This window comes from Puntigrus tetrazona, chromosome 5, assembly GCF_018831695.1.
Source record: "Puntigrus tetrazona isolate hp1 chromosome 5, ASM1883169v1, whole genome shotgun sequence".
Taxonomy (NCBI): Eukaryota; Metazoa; Chordata; class Actinopteri; order Cypriniformes; family Cyprinidae; genus Puntigrus; species Puntigrus tetrazona.
The window spans coordinates 29,443,675-29,463,782 of record NC_056703.1 but is presented as its reverse complement, the minus strand read 5'-3'; positions in this window follow the sequence as shown (position 1 = coordinate 29,463,782).

Below are 20,108 nucleotides of genomic sequence, written 5' to 3'. Positions count from 1 at the left end.
TGAGAAGGTTATTTGTGGTAATATCCATAAATTAGCATCGACCATAGCCAGTTTTTGCATTGTCAGACACATTATTAATGCAATCTTTTGCCTGCAGAATGTTAATTATGGGAGTATGCATACATGATGTGTGCATGATATTACTCATTAATGATTCATAATCCTTTTTGATTAAAGGGTGGGCAAGGTCATATTTCCATTAACAGTCAAAACACACGCATGTCATAATTAAATTCTCAAAGCACAAGCTATTTAACTCATAATTTACAGCCATGATTAAAATGTTTACAGCATATGTTAAAAAAGTAGATACATTGAAGCTATGTGTGATGACTAAATCTGAATAAATGATCAGATATGTATTATTTCCAAGAAAATGTAGTTGTGTATTTGTTCTGAATTTGTCATTTTAAAATGTAGCACATCAAGTGGAGTTTTATGTCTACTAATATTAATTTGATTTAACAAAAGTAATAGAAATAAATAAATAAAAGCAAAACACTAAGTGTACACACAATAAAACTGCATACACCATTTATTTCAGCCAATCTCGATGCCAGTAGCTCTTTAAGTATGTCTTAGGTACAGACAGCAACAGAGTGTTTGATGACCTTAAAGGTCTATTGGTCTCATAATGGGAGAGAGATCAGATAAGTAGTTTAGTGCCAGTAAGTAGCTAAAGTAGTCCATTCTAGATGAGATGAATTCATGGAAAATGCTGATTTGACCACTGGGTTAAAAATAACTTTCAAACTTCTTGCATAAGTACCTATAGTGTTAGTCAAGGACATTTAATTGAAATAAGTTATCTGCCATCCAACTTTTAACTTCACTCAAACAATCAAGTAATGTCTAGAGAGATGTATTCTCATTAGACGTAACTGGGAGATAAAGCTGTATGTTATCTGCATAAAAATGGTATGAAATCTGATGCTCACGGAAAATATTTGCTAATTAAAGGACAATGGAGAAAAAACTAAACAGAAGAAAACAAAATAGGGCCTAAAACAGATCCCTGTGGGACATCGCATGTAAAAGCAGCAGAGGAGGAAGTGAAGTTACAGAAAGCGTTCTGCCGTCAAGATCAATCTGTTTAAAGCTGCTCATCTAATGCTGATATATTGTTCAAGACGTTTCAGCAAAATAGAGTGATTAATGGTGTGAAAGTCTGCACTTAAATCCAAGTGAACCAAAACAACACATTTTCCACAATAAAGAGTCAACAGCACTTCTCTGTGCTGAACTCTGAGCATGGGCTGGAATCTAATATATCATTATTCTTTAAAAACTAAGAAAGGTGATGAAAAACAGTCTTCTCAGTGCCTTTGAAAGGACAGAAAGCTTAGAAATAGGACAGTGATTAGTTAACCTAAAATAGCCTTTTTAAAGCACAGGCTGTTCAAAACATGATTGGACATAGCCACTAGTAAGACTATTGTAGCTAGAAAGACTACTATTACACCTGTTATTAAAACTAAGATATATTATATCTGGATACACAGCCCAAAAGTGTTCAATACTTCCATTAAGGTAAAAAGGTAATAAGATCCAACAAACCAGAATATAGTATAGCATATAGGGAATATAGTGTTGAAGTTATGGTGTTAAGCAGTATTAGACTCAGTCACAGGTGCTGAGTCACATCACATGCTGTCTGATAGAGTATATGTCGTCTTTTTAGTAGCTCAGGATTTGGGGTATAATGCTGGAAGGCAAGATCTGGAGCATCATTACAATTTAAAATGGCTCTTATCACAACATAAAAACATGTTGTCGGATAGACAGTCATGAAGAGCACTGCTGACATATTCTGTGATATGGAAATTCAGCTCATTTTAATAACATACACAGGCTGGCCGTGGAAAGCTCACATATCATTTTATTTAAGATTCTGCATGAGACACGAGACTTGTTTTTTTGAAGTTTTCGTTACTTCCTTCAAAAGGATCTTGCAAAAACACAAAAAATCCCCAGAAATTAAATTCAGTAAAACGCTTAAGGCGTAATATTAACCAAGCACCAAATATGAGTAAATATCAGCATTCGTGAGTTCATAAAATAGTGTCACTCATCAGTTGGTCTGTATAATTAATGAAAATTCAAAATGATCCAGCACAGTTAATAAATCACAAAGACAGTGTTGTAATTATATAATATGTAATCCGATGAACTGTGTTTTGGAACTGTGATCATTTTTAACAGTTCACAGTAAATGCTGCTCTTATTAATTAATTTTTAAGCTGTTTAATTCATTTTTTTTTATTTCACTTAGTGTTTAATTTATTTTAGTGCATCAAGTTAAACTGTATTTATTATCAACTAACATTTACTTTATTTAAAGCCACATGATCAACTAGCATTTATTTTAGTTCAAGACACATTTTGTATTTACAGTCTATATATTTATTCATTACTTTTTGGTGAAAAACTGCATGTACAGTTTTAATGGCTGGTAAAACTGAATGAATTAATTTTAACAATGTTATTATTATTATTATTATTATTATCATTATACACACAGGATATTAGCATGCACAGCTTAACTGCATAAATGAGGCTAATGCAATAAATTCATGTGCGGACTAGCGCTCGCTGTTAATTAGCCAGTGGAGATGCACCGCCATCCTCCTCCACAAACCAACCCCATGTCACAACATATCATAAAGATGACACTCACCCCGTCTGAACTTATCATGCCACCAATTAGTCTGAATAAAGTGAAGGCTGTACTTCCTGTTTGTAATTCATTCTCATCGGTGAAAAGGCCAGTGAGTCATGTTAGCGCAGCGCTCTCCAAACCAGCTGCTAATAAAATAAACTATCGGGGGTGATGACAAGAGGATTCGATTTCTTTTTGCACATTCTGTGGTGTCAGGGTTTAGAGACCGATGTTCAGATGTTGTCTTGTGCTTTTTGTATCCTGCAGGTCTCCACAGAATGGAGCGAGAATGAGCAGAGTGCGGTCGAGAGTGAAGCATGAACTGGAGGCTCATTGAAGTCACTTACTTCCTGTTTATATGGAACCATATAACAGTTCAGTCTTCCCGCCAAGAGCCCTCGGCCAACGAGCAGCATGTTACCAAGCAGTTTGACTGGCTCATCTCTGACCGTGGGCCTTTCCACCACTCGAAGGGGTACCTATCCTTCATGGAAAGATTTCGCCAAGGATTCACGACCCGGTATAAAATTTATAGGTGAGTGATCGACACCATGCTACGCACTGTATGGCCTTTGCTCATGGCCGTGTATGAGTTTCTGCTGAGTTCTCCTAAATGTGGCGAATTATGACGAACTGTCCCGGTGTGAACCTGTTTTATCGTCTTATAGAAGTTCAAAGCATCCCAAGCATTCGTTTCCAGCCATTCAGAGAGGATATGCATGCAATCTGATCAGCGCCGCATTATTGTGCTTTCAGGGTTCCCACGCTCATGATAAAGCTGAAATTTTTAAAATAGTGCTTTCCAGGCTTGGAAGACATTATAAGCATTTATAATTTTTCTTTTCTTTTCTAGCTCTGAAATAATGCATTGGCAAGAAAATTGTGATAACACTTTATTTTCAGGACCAATTCTCACTATTACATAGCATGCATATTACCAGCATATTGACTGTTTATAAGTGCTTATTAAGTAAATATCAATACCTTACTCTTCACAAATATATTTTAGATCCTTTAATCCTTAAACTCCATATACCTAAGCAACAGCTACCTTACTACCTATTAATAAGCAATTAACTATATTAATAAATAAGCAGCAAAGTAGGAGTTTACTAGGACGGCCATTTTGCAGGCCATAACCCTTGCGGCCATTTTTGTGTACTTCTGAAATATTATCAAATTGCTCATTGAGACTGAGTGAAATCTCAGTAAAGTGATTTTAAAACTCGCTATATAAAGTAATAGCGAACAAGTGGAAAAATCATTGAAATGCATTAGTTTTGAGGACTGCATTGTGTGCACAATTAAGTTGGCTGTTATTCTTCTGGAGCAGCTCTTTCACTTGTTCAGGTACTCTGAAAATATTTTTAAAAACATTAGGCAGCACTTTACATTAAATGAGGTCGCATTTGTTAAGATTAGTTAATGCATAGAGCTAACCTTTTTCCGCATTTCTTATTCTTTGCTAAGTAATAAAAAGGTTCATGAGGTTGCTCAGGTTCAAGTTCACAGTGCATTAAAATGTATTGCTAATAGCATCAAGATCAATGCATGCATTAGAGTTTTGTTCATGTTTACTAATTAACAAATGCAACCTCATTGTAAAATGTTTCCAATAGAGACGTTTGATTGAGGTTCAGGATTATCGTTAATGCTTTAGGTGTCATGATCATTATTAGTTCACGTTGCCTAATTAGCAAATTGAAATGTACTGTAAATGCTGTGAGGTTGCTTTTTCATCATTCAGGAGACTCTGATTCTGACATCGTGCAGAATGTAGACATTTTTCGGGATGTTGTTGGCGAAACATCTGGAAAGCAAGAAGAGATTTCATTTATTTATTTATTTTTCTCTTTAGGTTTAGATAAAGGATCTCAGCTTCATTATTGGCCAATTATCAGCTTCAAGAGAATAGGAATCAGCGGCACATGTTTGAGCATGGGTCATTAAAATAACGATACGCGCCCTCAGGAGAGTTTAACCCTCTTACGTATTTTTTTATTCAGCATAAGTCGTCAGATCTTTAAGATGCCATTATTATATCAGTCTATGAAGTAACCTTCCTTTTGATTTATTATTAAGTCACTTGAAATAATTACATATCCTTCCTACATCAAAAACTCTTTTATTTATAAAATTCACTACTCGATGGTATAACAAGTCAATCCACGTTTGGTTCTTGAAGTGTTTTTCCCATTCATTTTCCATAGGGATTTCAAAAACGTCTTCAATACAGAGTTTTAACTCATCAACCAAAGCAACCTGTTCCCTGAAGAATACATCTTCAAACTTTGATTTGAGACCAAAACGTACATTAAATTTTGAAAAAAGTAGAAAACTGTGTACTTAACATCTTTTACTTATAATTTACTGTATATGTGCATCAGTGTTGACGTGTCTGTATTTTTCTCTTTTTTTATGTCCATGGGTTGAAGTGTCTTTCAGCATCAATTTCTCTAAAAATTAATAGGGAGTGAAAAGACAATTAGAGAGATAAGGAAATGCATCAGTATGGTTTTTTTCAGTGTCGTCCTATTTATAAAAACAAACACGGCACTTTATAATAGCATCCAGCCCAGAGTTACTATGTATATAGTATGTGTTTATATCTACAAAAATGGCTAATCAAAGAAAAAAACGCCTCACATCTTTTCAGTAGTCCATCAAAACCTGCAGCGCTCTAGTTGACATGGAATCCTGTAGACATAGAGTAGACATACAAAGCTTTTTGAAGCTCTGAAAAATTGCTCTGTTAAGTATTACAGTTTATTACAGTCCTGTTCACGCCATGGATAATATATAGTTCCAAAACGTGTTTACAATATAAAAGAATAGCAGAGTACAGCTATAACAGTAAAGGCACAGATAAACAATATTACTGGGATCACTCCGATCAGACTGTTTTTTTCAGCTGACGAACGACACAAACACTGACAGCCAATCAAACCTGAGCTTGACATTTTAAAGCGACAGAGCGCATGCGTACTTAGAATTAACAAACTATATCATAATTGTTGTGCATGCTAATATCGTTGTCTTTATAGTTATCCATCTTGGAGTTAATGGGGCTTTAGTATTGGAAACAAAGTGAGTGGTGTAAATGCAATGAAAATGCATCATGCAAAACATGTTGAAAATCAACTGCATTTTTAAATGAATGTCTAATGTCTAAGGTCCTGTAAAATCGTTCTTTATTAATTTGTAGTCCTTGTTTTGTATCATTAGTCAGGTTTTGGCAATTTAGGTCAATTAAAAGTATCCTCTTCTATTTGTATGTTACAGACCCATACAAGTATCAAAATTAATTGAATTAGTTAAAAATAAACTGGCCCAATATCAGTTAAAACCATTAGACACCTATTACGGTAAAATGTTGAAAATATTTTGAAAGTGAGCTTCAAAATGGTATCGCGTGTAACAAAACCTTGCTTTCTGAAATCATGTGACTTGCAAAATGCTACGCAATCTCTAAACCGCTTGATTCGAAAAAGAAAATTGCAGCAGATTCAAAGCTTCGTGAATTTGTGCTTCTAGTTTGCATCCCTGCGCTGTGTTAAAATAAGCCCTGCTGAGAAATAATTACAGTATGAATTGGATCTATATGGTCAAGATGCTAATGGACATTGCATGTACTTCTACAAGCTCTCACAGCACAACTGCTGTTCTTTTTCTCAAGAATGCTTCCATTTGGCGTGCAGTGACTTTTAAAATAAGCTTTCAAGATAATAAAAAGTCACTGCAGAGGACACATACAATAGGTCTCTATATCTTCAGTGCATTAAAGGATAAAGCCGCGTTCGGGCATGTGGTTGCTCTAATGGTCTTAAAATCTGCACTGGAGCGAGAGATGGTTGTGTTTTCACCTTGATGCACCCGGTTCAACTCAGGCTTTGTGATCATGTAGCCTTCATCTCGCTCTCTGTGCCTTGAAATGCAGTTGTTTCACTATTTTAGATGTCATATATTAAAATGGCACATTCTAATCATTATTGCAGGGATGTAATTAAAAGCTGCTGTTATACACAGTGTGAAAAATGTCCTGCAGTGTTTGTCATCAAGAGATATTGCAAACAAGCAATGACAGTGCTGTAATGAGCCCTTAATACTGTAAGCATATTAGAGCTGTGTGAACAAAAAGTATGTTAATGGGCAAAAACAATTGTAAATTTGGAGGATCACTAAGCGGTTTTTGGTGCAAAAAAAAGTAACACTTTTATGCACACTAATGCAAGGCTACAGTATGTTTTAGAATACAGTCGACTATTTTTCATGTTATGACCCTTTTAAATGTATTGTAAAGCGGAAAGAGTCAGTCTAGGTGAATGGGAGGCGATAGATACGGAGTGAGAATGAAACAGTCTGCAGTTTATAGTGTTTTTGAGTTTGAGCTTGGATACAGAGAAAACGAAATACTGGCATTGGCATTTATTCTTTCCTGATATAATATCCTTCCAGACGCCATGAAAGGCGTACCTGTCAGTATCAGTGACACTTACATAAATCACCCCACACTCTGAATGTGTTATGTTTGAGCGAGGATTTTACTTCTTAGAAGCTAAATGAACACTACTGCAGTGTTGTAGAGGTGAGAACACTTAAAAAGTGCATTTTGCTACTTGTTAAAATCTAGTTTTATGATGTATGCAATAGTGTCTCTAGTGACTTAAATGTACCTTTTTGGCTCTGCTCTAAAACAAGCAGAAAGCTTCCAAGTAGACAGCATTTTAAAACTTTATTATTATTATTAATTAATATAACAGTACAAATGGCATCAAGTGCTTCTTGATGGGAGTAGACAGTCCTGGAAAGCATTGGAATAAGATTGATCCTATGGTAAAGATACTACACCTGCCGTTTTAGTCTCTTTAAACAACTGATTTTTGTGAGGGAGGCTCTATGGATGGGTATTTGTATATATGGGCTTTTTCTAGTCTTTTTTTACATAGAAATAAGGTCATGCATTATACTTATGAGCATAAATGAGACAACGGAAAGATTATATGGAGAGCAGCAGCTTTGTTTCTGCTCTGATAGCTGCAAAGCTATGCAGAAGTCTTTAGGTTTGCATTGGAACACTGTTTTATTTTTTTATTTTTTTGCATTCAAACTAAATTTGCTATTTTAGACGTCAGAGGTTTAAACTAAATCTAGCTTGCGCACTTCAATAACATCCCCTAAGAATTATATCAGTAGGCAGAAAGGAAGCTTGTCTTTGGCTGGCTTACACAATGAAAGTAATCTGGACCAGATAGGGTGCTTGAAAGTGGACATACTCAAAACACTGCAGACCCATTTACGCCTCTATTTAACATTGTCCACTTATGATTGGACTTGCAAAACAAATGAAAAACATTTAATACCAGTTTGAGAACGAACTTTAGAAATGAACCTAAATATGGCGCCTCTTTGAACGTTCTCGCCCCAGTGTTCTTCCGTGGTAGATTTATCAAAAAACAGAGTCCCTGGTTTGTCTTGCTTGAATACTTCAATGCCATTTAAACTATTCTTTTCATTAAGACACCAAGTTTCAAATCATTTAATTGAAAAAATTATTTTATCTTATTGAATTATTTATGCATTATGCAATTGAAATTGCAATGTAAACTAAGAACACTAAATATGTCAAAGTGCTGCTTCTGTCATCTCTGTAAAAAAAAAAAAAAGAAACAAATAAATACTAATACATTAGTCTCAAAAAAGAACAATCTGCATATTGAAACATTTCTAGGGTTTATGAAGAAAAATTCGATGTGTGCTATTTGATCTGTCACCATTGGATTTTTATTATAATGGGATTCAAAGCTTGTCCGTAAGCGTCATGAAATTAAAGTAAAAAAATTGTCAGCACTGGGGCATGCAGCATACACTCACAAAAGTAAATTGCTTGCAGGACTTGCTTGTGTTGTTGTCGCAGCTGCTTCAAAAGGTGGACTCATGTGCTCCTCACTCACGCACTGGCATGTTACATACACACACATGCACATACACACAAGCAATGTTCACACATGACCTCCTTATAAAATAATTTTTCCTCAATCACCCCAGCCCATCAGCTGCCATTCCAAGCAAACTTTACAAGAGATGCTGGTGCAGAGTCAGCCAACCGCCTCACGTCCATATGTCTGCACTCGCCGTCCTATTTCCACGATTAATGTCAAGAAGTCTCACGTTGGTATTTTCCCATTCCCGACACTGTCATCCGGTAAGCTTTAACGTGTCTGGAAAGGCCTAGAGCGAAGGCCCCAGGAAGAGACAGACAGCTGGAGATATGATCTGGCGGAACCACAATTCTACCATTACTCCTATATCCCTCCTAGCCTCTTTGGCATAGTAAAGCTCCACATATTTGCCCGGCGCGCTACTGCAAATAAGAGCGCAGAAGTTGCGCTCTCAGCTTTCACAAGAGCACACTTTGACTCTCTCCGCTTCCGCCTTAATGGCGGGGTAAGGGATAGATTTCATTCAGTCATGTGTTTGATATTCTAATGCCAAGATTTAGAGTACGTTTTCCTTTGCTCTGTCTTTGCTTTGCTTTCCACGTCACTGTTTCGCTGTATGTCTGTATTTGCTTTCGCTAAGTCTCTTTTCCCCCTCCGTCTCCCCATCTCATCCCGCTCCAGCGTTAAGCTCCTCTCACTTCTTTTATCTTTCCCTTCCACCCTATCTCCATGTTTTCTCTTCACTGTATCTCTTCCCTCTCATGTCAGATGTGCAGTTCACCCTCCAACATCTCTCTCTCTCTCTGCTCCTGCAGTAAGTGGTTAGTGTTTTCGTGGACCCTGGGGCTGAGAAAGGGAGAGTGTTTTTTGTAAATCACATATATGAAGGTGTCATCTTTTAGTCGGAAGGTTTGACTGATCAGGATTTGAGTTGTTTGGTAGAGACAGTCGCTGCTCCCTTTTCTGTGCAGCCTATTTATGTGCTTATTTCCAGTTCCTCAGAGCTTCTACTTTAAAGTCTGAAAATGGATTATAAGAAAAATAAAACTAATCAAACGTCAGAGAAAAAAATATTCCTGATTGAATGTGCATGAACACCAGACCACAAGTCAAAATTAACAGGTGGGAATGCTAAAATAGTATTGAAATGATTGTATTATACCAAGTTATTAAGACTGTAATATTAGTCATCCCCAGCAGCATTATATATATATATATATATATATATATATATATAATATGTGTGCAAAACACCCCAATGCATTCTTTGCTCCTTAATTTTGTGTAGAAAAAAGTGCATTAAAATATTCAAGTGAATTAAGGTTAAAAAAGTTCATATGCATTTTATACAGCAAAGTGATTTGGACTTCATTATATTACCCATCATGTATATTCCAAGCACTTCTGCAGGATTTAGATGCACCAAAATAAACATATACATTTATGGACATTATAGATCTTGTATAGTTAATTGATTTAGAAAACACATAAATGTGTAGTTTCGTTAAATGCAATTAAACTCCAGCGAGTAGGCTAGAGTAATTGCGTTCTACTGTACAGAATTAAAACATGCAAGAAGTAAAGATTTGAATTTTACAAATTTAGTTTTCAGTTTTGCATTTAAACAATTCGATAGATAATTTTGACTTGGAATTAAGTTGCATATAGTTGAGCAGCTATGATGGATTTTCCTTTGTTGCCACTAGTTTACCATAAGTGTTTTTAAGCGGTGGCCATTATCACAGGGTTCAGCCGAGGATGCGCTTCAGGTGTGCTCTGGGCTAAGTCTTCGAGCGGAAATACGATATGCATTTGGCAGGACATACGCCTCTGGCATGGCGACGCGGTAAGCGGCATGGAGAGATAAGTATCTCCCTGTATTTCCCCTATCTCCTCAACAGAAGGAAGCATCAAATTCAGCAAATCAATGCAGGATGCCGGCTTGTATGACAGAGACAATTAAATCGTGCACATCAATGCTAGGTAAATTCAGTCGCTTCTCATTAAAAATTCATCAAAAATCTGCCAATCCCACATCTGTCCCAACATCTGCACTGTAACCATGAACTGGGGAAAGCTCCATCCATCAAAACCATCATTAATCTGAACCCAAAGTTGTTTCTCGTTTCTGGGCGAATGTCAGGCCGATGATGTGTGTCTTCAGCCTTTCAGTCAGCTCAGGCTGCCCTTCCTCTTATGTAGTGAATTGGGTCATCGCGTCTAATTCTGGTCTCATTCAGCCAGCAAGTTACGTAATGGAAATAAATGCTGTCTAGTCATGTTTTGTCCCTGATACAGTGAGCTCTGATTAGGTCTAGCTGCATATTATACAACAATCAGAAGCAGCCCACCGAAGAACATGCGTCTCCTCATGTTCAGCTTCACACAAGTGTTGATTTCCTTAAATGCACTTCTTATACAATTTAGTGAGTATATAACAGTAGCTGGCCAGATGGACTTTTAGTGGCTGATAAACAGACCAATTTGACTGATGGAAGCCCATTTAATTATAGCAACACAAGGAAAAGCAAACAATGGGTGCATGGCGTGTATAAGTAGAGTGCAAATTTCAAATAGCCTGCCATATGAGATTTGAGGATTTGCTAGTCAACATTATAAAAGACGGTCAGCTGTGCTCAGCTCCTCACGGTGCAGATTGTAAAAACATTTTAAAAAACATTTTGATAAATCGGCCCACGTCAGCTAAGGTCAAGTCCTCAATACAGATATTAAAATCATTTAAATTACATTAAATAGCTTTAGAAACACCACAATTTATATAATTACTTTCCCTAAAGTCAATATGTTGTAATTGCAAGTTGCCTGAGGTGTAATAATATTTTAATAATAATCTGAATATGAGCGTCCATACTCGATAAAAAGTATGACTCCTGATAACACTGGTGTACTAATTATCACTCTGATGAATGCACTTTCCGATAAATAAATACGTACACAAAAGAATTGGTATTCAGTGTAATGTTCCAGCCATACAGTTAAAGTTTCCATCTGTGTGCAATTTTGCAGGCGTGCAAGATATTTCCAGCCCCTCACTAAGACAGTTATCTTACATATGAACCTTCATTCATCTAAATCACTGATGAGTTCTGAATGTAGATTCACATCATCTCTTTTGCTAATTCTACAGAAATTGTGTTCTAATACCAGGAAATTATTCATGCATTCTGGCCCATATACCCATAATTGGCCTGTACCACAGTAGGCAAATTCATCCAGAATGGGCAAATTTTCTGGTGCATTTTCCTTCCGACTGAATAGTCCCGGTTGTGTGTGTAAGGCCACTGCTCCGACATTTCATACCCAAATACGATTCTGGCGGACTTCTAGGCGATTGGCGTTAATTGACTGATTGTAAATTCCACGTTATGTTCTCAGTTGTAATTTTTAATCGAACTGATTACGTGATGTAGCGATTAATTCAGAAACAAATTTGGCACAAAATGACTCCCCAAAAGACCATTTAAAGTCGTTGCTGTAAAGTATCAAACAGACATTTGCAAAATGTAAGCTAGCAAGACCACGTTTTGTTTGATTCAGCAAAATGTAATATATGTAGTCTTTCTCCAACTATACACTATACCGTGAAACCAAGCAGCACAGACACTTTCATTGTTACTACAAGCAGTTGTTCATTTGGACACCTGTATCACACAGCCTTATAATGTTTATTTTTTTACAGTCAATTATTTTACATTCAGAAATTTTCAGGCAGCAGATGCCTCGATTCCTTCCAGAGAAAATGCTCCCGACCAAACTTCAAATGCCCTATATTGTCAGTTATTCAACAGCCTTACTCTTAATAGTATTTGCTTGGCCTGGGAACACCTTCCAGCAGCTCAAATACGATAGTTTGCTGCTTGGCGGGCAGCTATGTAATGAATGTATCCTGGGCTCCGTAGGGTGCTGTGTTGAGAATCAGATGCTCTCCGAGTGAACCTCTCCTGGGCGCGTCTTTATAAGCCAGATTAAACGACATCTGTGCTGGACAATGGCAGCGATCAGCCAACAAGCGAACCTCCGCTCTCTAATGACCTGGGCGCACGCCTTGGCCTGCGATTTCGTACTGCTGCTGCATGGCGCTTCGGCTCAGCGGAAGGTCGATCATACGAGGGAAGATGAAGAATCGCCCGATCTACGATTACAGCCCGGCGTGTTGCTGGGAAGATAATTCGTGGCTTTCGATCGGTAATCTGTTGTGACACGTCATTTGCTGACTGCTCACTTGCGTTAAACTTCGTCCCGTGAGGCAGGAGTGTTCGGCGTGTTTGCGGCGAGGAGAAAAGAGAGTTTACAAGCTGCAGAGCCATCATAGATCATTTATGCTAAGTTCAGACCATGAGAAACTGGTTTGTAAATGACCTGGTACCCTTCACCACCATGGCTGAATCTTTCATCACCACTGTAGATTTTCACTGATTTTTGTGGAGGTGCTGTTTCACATCTTCAGAAAAGGCGATGAATATCTAGATCAAGACAAGAGCGAGAAACAAGCGGTTGCGTGTAGTGGATACAATATCACCATCATCAAACATTAAACAGCGTTAAAAATCAAAGCTACTAACGTTAATAAATTAAATTTAAGCGAAGGAAGCGGTTTTAGAACCGGGAAGCTTGGGGGTATTGATGAAATAATCAGCTCCATCTATGCTTTGATCATCAATCTGAATCCAGTCGAGTTTTATTAAATTTGTATGTTATTCCCAAATGTTGTCTTTTTCATGAAACTTTCCACTTTGGCTACGTTGATTAAAATGAAAACGTATGACTAGAATAAAACAGCACATTCAAAAAGCTCCTAAAACCCATAATAAAATGCTCTTTTGAATTTCATTATCATTTTTTAATTAAAGTAATTTCAGTATCGTTTTTGTTTCTTTAGTATGTGGATCTTCTGAAATCATACTGCAGAATAATCATCAGGTTTGTTCATGCAGCCTCACTGTAATATATTTGCTTGAGTCAACATTTAGCGTTTTTATGATGATCACGTTTATGCTGAAATGTGAATTTGGTTCAACTAAGAGCCAGCATTAAAGACATTCAGTTGCATAATTCAATCAGATCAACTGAACCAGCTGAACCGAGTTTTGACCTCAAATTTTGCAAGTGCAGTTCTGCTGGGCGTTCCTGTCTTAAATAGTTAGACTGATAATACATTTGATTTAAATGCAAATAAAATAATAAATAAATAATGAATAGAAGCATAGTCTCAGACTTTAGACCCCACTGTGACTGTTTCCAGTATTTGGCTCATAAGCAGGATTTCAATAAACCAACTGTGATTCTATTCTATTAATCCTTCGCACTACCAGAATCACTCTCAACTAACACTGCATGAGCTGGATTTGCAAGACACTTTATATTAAACTTTTTTGACAACAAGGAACATTAAAGGAATATTCTGCGTAAAAAAAACAACAACAACAATAAAAAAAAAGTTAAGCTCCCGTTGACTCTGCAGCATGCTGTAGTCACCACAGAAAATCATTTAGATTTGTCCCTCAAACAAAGCGGCTCATGTCTCACTTGCGGTGGAAGTCAGATATGCAACCATTACCATGTTGTGTCAGCATGAACAGAATGAGATTTGTTTAACAACATTTTCTGTACAAATTATATCCAACCTTGCAGTACTATAACAGATTGAGAGTTTAGTGCATGTTGCTGTAAAGGTGTTTATGTTTAATTTCTAAGGTTTAAAGGTTAATGACAGGGAACTTAACATTGTGGAACCTTAAACATGAACATTTATCTTGATGCAACTACGCTAGGAAGTCAAAAAAATGTAAACGATTCTGTTAAAGCAATATTAAAGCTGCGCTACTATCTATCAAACACCATAAAGTAAATTTGACTATTCATACTCCACAGTTCTATTTTGTAGTTTAATTTTTCCCAAGTGAGGGCACGATATCCTTTCTGCAGCACCGTAATGTGATCAACACAACAATAAAATAAAATGACACTTGGTGGGCTGCCTGTAAGCAGATCTATTAGTAGGCATGTGTTGGGGCTGAGAAATCGTTACTTAAATTCAAGAGGTGTATCCTACATGAGAGATATGGCTGCTTGATGGGCCAGTAATTGCCTAAGTAGGGGAGAGAAAGTAGAGACATAATGTGACGCCTCTAATTAAGTAAGGCCTATATGCAAATGAAAGAACATAATACAAAATGAAATTAAATGAAATATTTGTAAAAGTATAAAAGTTAATGTCAGTTTGAAACGCTGTAGTTTTCTGTATTTATTTTTGAATTGGTAATTAATAAGCTAACTTTACATATGTTAATTATAATGACTCCAGAGCAGCTGATTTCACTTAAAGCCAGTTGCTTCATCCAATCATTTTTATATTTCTATCTACATAGACACAGAGTTTATTCTTCGGCAGATCAGTTCATTGGGGCATGCACCTGCCATGGATGCTCCTTCAACCCTTTGCCCTCCCCAGCACCACCACTGCCAATTTTGCTTAGAGTTCATTTCTATGATTTATTAATTTAATTCCAGTTCAAAGTTGAACTCAGACCCAGCCAGTTAAAGCAGACCTGCAAGGACAGAATTTGAAACTACTTCAAACATGGGATTTTAAGTGCATTCCCATGCAGAATGCTCCTTCCTCAAATTCCAGGTCCTCCACGATGGTCCGGGGTTTGTGCAATGCAGCCCGATCGGTCATCATTTCTCGGACTGCAGCTTGCCCATGCGATGGCAAATCAAAATATAAAATGCAAATCTCTCTATTAATGCGCTTTTAAAGTCATGTAATCAAAGGCAGCCATTTTATGTGATTTAATATTTATGAGCGTAATACGTGTTGATCAGGTGTGTGTAGCGTTATAAAGTGTGAGGAGTGGCTTTTGTTGGACTATTGACGATGACTAAGGATTAGATGGGTTGTCGTAGAGGTGATCATCCAGTCTTTACTGTATTTTACTTGTGTGGTATTGGCATGAGAAAATACTCCATCTGATTTATGTTCGAAAGAATAATACATTTTGCAGAAATGCTCAAAAAATTGTATGGCAACGCAACCTAAACTCAGGTAAAAATTTACAAACTTTCTCTTTTTCTTCTTAACCTCTGACACAACAGATATGTATATTTCCACAAGTGCCAATTTTTGCAGAAGTCTTGTACCTGTATAGACATTTTGCTCTTGAAGATTAGCACTTTTGGCAGGAAAGCTTCTCTTTTAGGTTATTGTCTTTGTCTGGAGCAATGTGAATCTTGATCTTCTCACAATTCAAATACACACAAGTGTATTTATGCAGAGCAATAAAGGCTCTTCTTCAGAATGAATATCATCACTGCTCATCCCCAGCTGAGCCTATATGTATACAATTATAATTGCATACTTGCATTTATAGGAAAATGAATGGAACAAATATTGAGGTCATTTTATTCAAGCTCAAGAAAGTTAATTTACCTTACAGAAATTCCCATTTTTATCATGCACTCTTGATAAAATAATCTACATTTTTCAGATTATTATAGCAAAAACTTCTATTTTTTAGACCTGCTTTGTAAATTTTTATTACTAATATATATATATATATATATATATATATATATATATATATATTAGGGGTGTAACGATACATGAATATAAGTTGTGCACTTATTTAAAGCCCACTAGGCAGTAACCATGTGCTGATTCACAAAATTAGTATGCTTTGTGACATAAGCTCAGCTGTTTGCGGAATTAGACTTTGTGCTCATGTATCCCTATCTCTCTCATCCTGAGTCGATATCCTGTCTTTGCATAACATATCTGAATACTGAATTGCATTTATTACATAAATTGGCTTTTTGCCTTCAGTCCTTTTCAATGGTGATGAGCAGGCGATGCTGATGTTTAGTTCCTGTAATTTATTTTGATGAAATGAGCTGTGCTGACAAATTAATGCTGCCAAATTGATATGTTTGTGTGTGTGTGTGTGTGTGTGTGCGTGTGTACCAATGCGTTCATACAACAGCTTCGTTATATACTAGCAGAATCAGCTTTAAACACTTTTAATGTATCCCACTATATAAATGTCTGCTTTTATTGGTGTATACATACAATAAGCAAAACATTGCTCTTATAAAATGTAAAAAAATAAATAAAATGGGACATCCTTTCCTGCCTTGGGTTAAATTTTTAAACAAACTGTATTATAAAATTATAAAATCTAGTTGGAAAAAATATATATATAATTTTGTACTATTATCTATTTCAGTATTCAACTTATATTTATTTTTTCCTCGTTACCAAAATAATTTCCTTTTCTTTAACTTAATTGAGACACTACTAATAAATTAAACTAAGTGGCATCTAGTGGCAAACAATGAATTTGCATTCCTCGTTTAGACCAATGCTAAAATCTGGCTCAACAAATTGACAGGCAATATACTAATGTTTTGACCCTGTCCAAAAACCCCAAAAAGCAGCTCTTTAAGTAATTTGTGCAATCACCTTGTATCACCTATATTTCTGTTTTAAAGTTAACGCCCTTGAGCTGACATAATAGTAATGATGCTGTGTTTGGAAGTCTGTGTCATGAAATGATGTATGACATACATCATAACCAATCAAAATGTTGCATATTTGTTTAAATGTCATGTGTAGACTTTTACACGATCCTCACATATATTGCACATGTATTTACACACATAAAATTCCATAAGAAATGTCTCACATCTAATACACATTCTAAAGCCTACCCAGAGCAGTGCAAATCATGATTTCAACATTAAACCTTTTACATTTAAACAATTATCTGCATTCGATTTTACAAGCACAGACATTCTCTGGGACTAGACCCATAGTACATGAGCATATTTATCTCATATAAACGCAATGTACTCTTAATTAAGCTGAAACCAAAATGAAAGAAATAATGTAAAGTAAAAACTTATTGCAGATAGGGGCATACATTTTAGTATCATTCTAGTGTTAGTACTTGACTGATTGAATAAACAAGCTACAGTATATGGACCTATTAGTTGGAGAGACGGGTTATGGTGATTTTCAATTTGATCCAGCATGAAACAGCTCTGGGACTCATTTTAAAACATCTCATTTCAATGATTCTAAAATTAACTCTTTCTTTTGTACATTTACAATACATTAAAACTTTTAAGTGTTTTCATTCATGACTATAATACGAAAGTTATTTCAAATATCACTATTAGGGGCATGAGTCCCTAGGTCTAATATTTTTTTAGTGTTGGAAGTTCAGCTGTCAAATTATCAAGTCCAACATGGTTGTTCTTGTCCAACATTAGTGTACGCTGGGTGACATGCACTGAGAAATCGATGCCGAGAATTGGTACGGGTTATCTGCAATATCAGCAGCAATGGGAAAGTAGGTTAGTTAATTATTAGATAGGTCTTTGTAGGCGAGAGATCTCATACCCACGTCCCCACTTGCCCTCATGAGAGAGTGGCATGGATGTGCAAGATGTTCAGGTGCTGCTTCACCTTACTTTTCTGATGAAATAACTGCTTCGAAAATAAACTTGAACCGTACATAGTTAAGTGCAAAGTATAATTTCCACCATATCAAGCTGTCCTTGACTTGCTCCTGAGCAGCATATAATAACGTTAACTAATTATTATGGTCGCGGCATGTTTTCATGCATAACTCACTGACATGGGTAGTTGACATGATCCAGCATCTGCAGAAGTGCATACAGTGATTTATCAATATCTTCATGCTAGCGAGTTTACAATGCCATTTTTTTCACAAAAACTAATTGAAAATAGGTATCAATCAATTGTATATTTTGTACTAATATAGATATATAAATGCATTAGTAGTATAAATATTTAATACCTAATGGTACCAGATTTATTATTATTATTTCTTCATTTTTATTTGTTGGGGTGCAAAGAAACTATATTAAATACTAATACTACTACTACTACTACTACTAATAATAATAATAATAATAATAATAATAGTAATAATGTATTGCCTGAGGTCTTAAAGCATTTAAATATATATGTTGTTTCCCTAACTACAATACAAAACTAAAAAGTTAGTTATATTGAAGGCATTATGCACATTCAATTTGCCAAAGTGCAATCAAAATCCATATTTATTATATTATGCTTCTGTGTACCTCAGAACAAAAAAAAACATGAGACAAATGATAGAAAAATTTTCATTTTTGGGTGAACCGTACCTTTAAATAAATAGGATTGGCCTACATTTAGCTGTTTTTGCTCTCAGTCCCGTGTAAGTCGCGCAGAGGCAATATTCTGGGACTAAATGAAAGCGTCAGATATCGATCTTGTGCAGGACCACCAATGCCTTGCGTGACAGGCCGAGAGTGGCCTCATATATTCAGAGTGTGTGTGAATGCCACGTGGAGGGCGGCCCACTGCCTCTCAGCCTTTTGTTTTAAGCCAGAGACAAATCAGCACATCCAAGTCAGCCTGGCTGAATGAGTTTGCTTGATCCTTACAGTAATTAGATGGAGCAGAGGTGGCTGGTTAGATGCAGAACGCAGATACTCAGGAAGTAGAGAGATGTGTAATGCATGGGCCTGACTTTTCAGACAGCAGGGTGAGAAGGGAGTTAACCAGGAGAGAGAGAGAGACTAAAGGTCATTCAAAGGTGAGAAATAATCAGAGACACTTGCCTGTCCATCTAATACACAGAAAGCATGACAAAGTGCCTAATCAGTCATGTTGCCCTGTACCCAGTCTACCTTACGGCCTTTTGCACTTTCATATGAAACATATCCAAAATTATGTCATGTGTGGGCGTGTGATTTTATTTTTTTATTTTTGGTGCTTTACAGTGGTTGGAAACATTTGCAATACAATTTTGGAGCAGTTATATCTGCGTGTGCTGGCATTTTGTGTTTTAGTGGTTGTCCTTTTTGCACTGCACACAAGGCCTAATATTTAGGTTTTGGCATGTGTAGCCTTTTTTTAATTGGTAATTTTTCTAAGTCTGTTGCCTCAAATTTTACATATAGTAATTAAAGCCTTATTCGTGTTATTATATACAGCCTTCAAGCCTCATGCATTGTAAAAAAAAAAAAAAAAAAACATTCTATATATTAAAATATATAAATTATGCAATGCTATACAATTTACGTGAGTAGATATTTTCCTCTTTTTGCATTTGTACCATTCTCATTAAGTGCGATCATTTCACTTCTGTCTTTTATAAAATAATGCAGAATTATTAGATATCCTGTTTCTTTAATTCATTTTATTTACAGACATTTTAGAATAATAATCTACTTGGTAGTATAATTTCATTTTTAATAGTTTATTCATTTCCTTAAACCAACATCTTATAAGACAGAACTCATATGTACTTATTGGTTGATAAAATTGAATGTTTTAATGTCATTACAAAATATACACTTCACATTGACAGTTTTGTCAGATCTGTCTAATTCTAAAAGTAATAAAATGCTCCACACACACATTTGATTGATGTATTAATATCACTGCCCGTCAACACATTCACTCGTTGATGTGA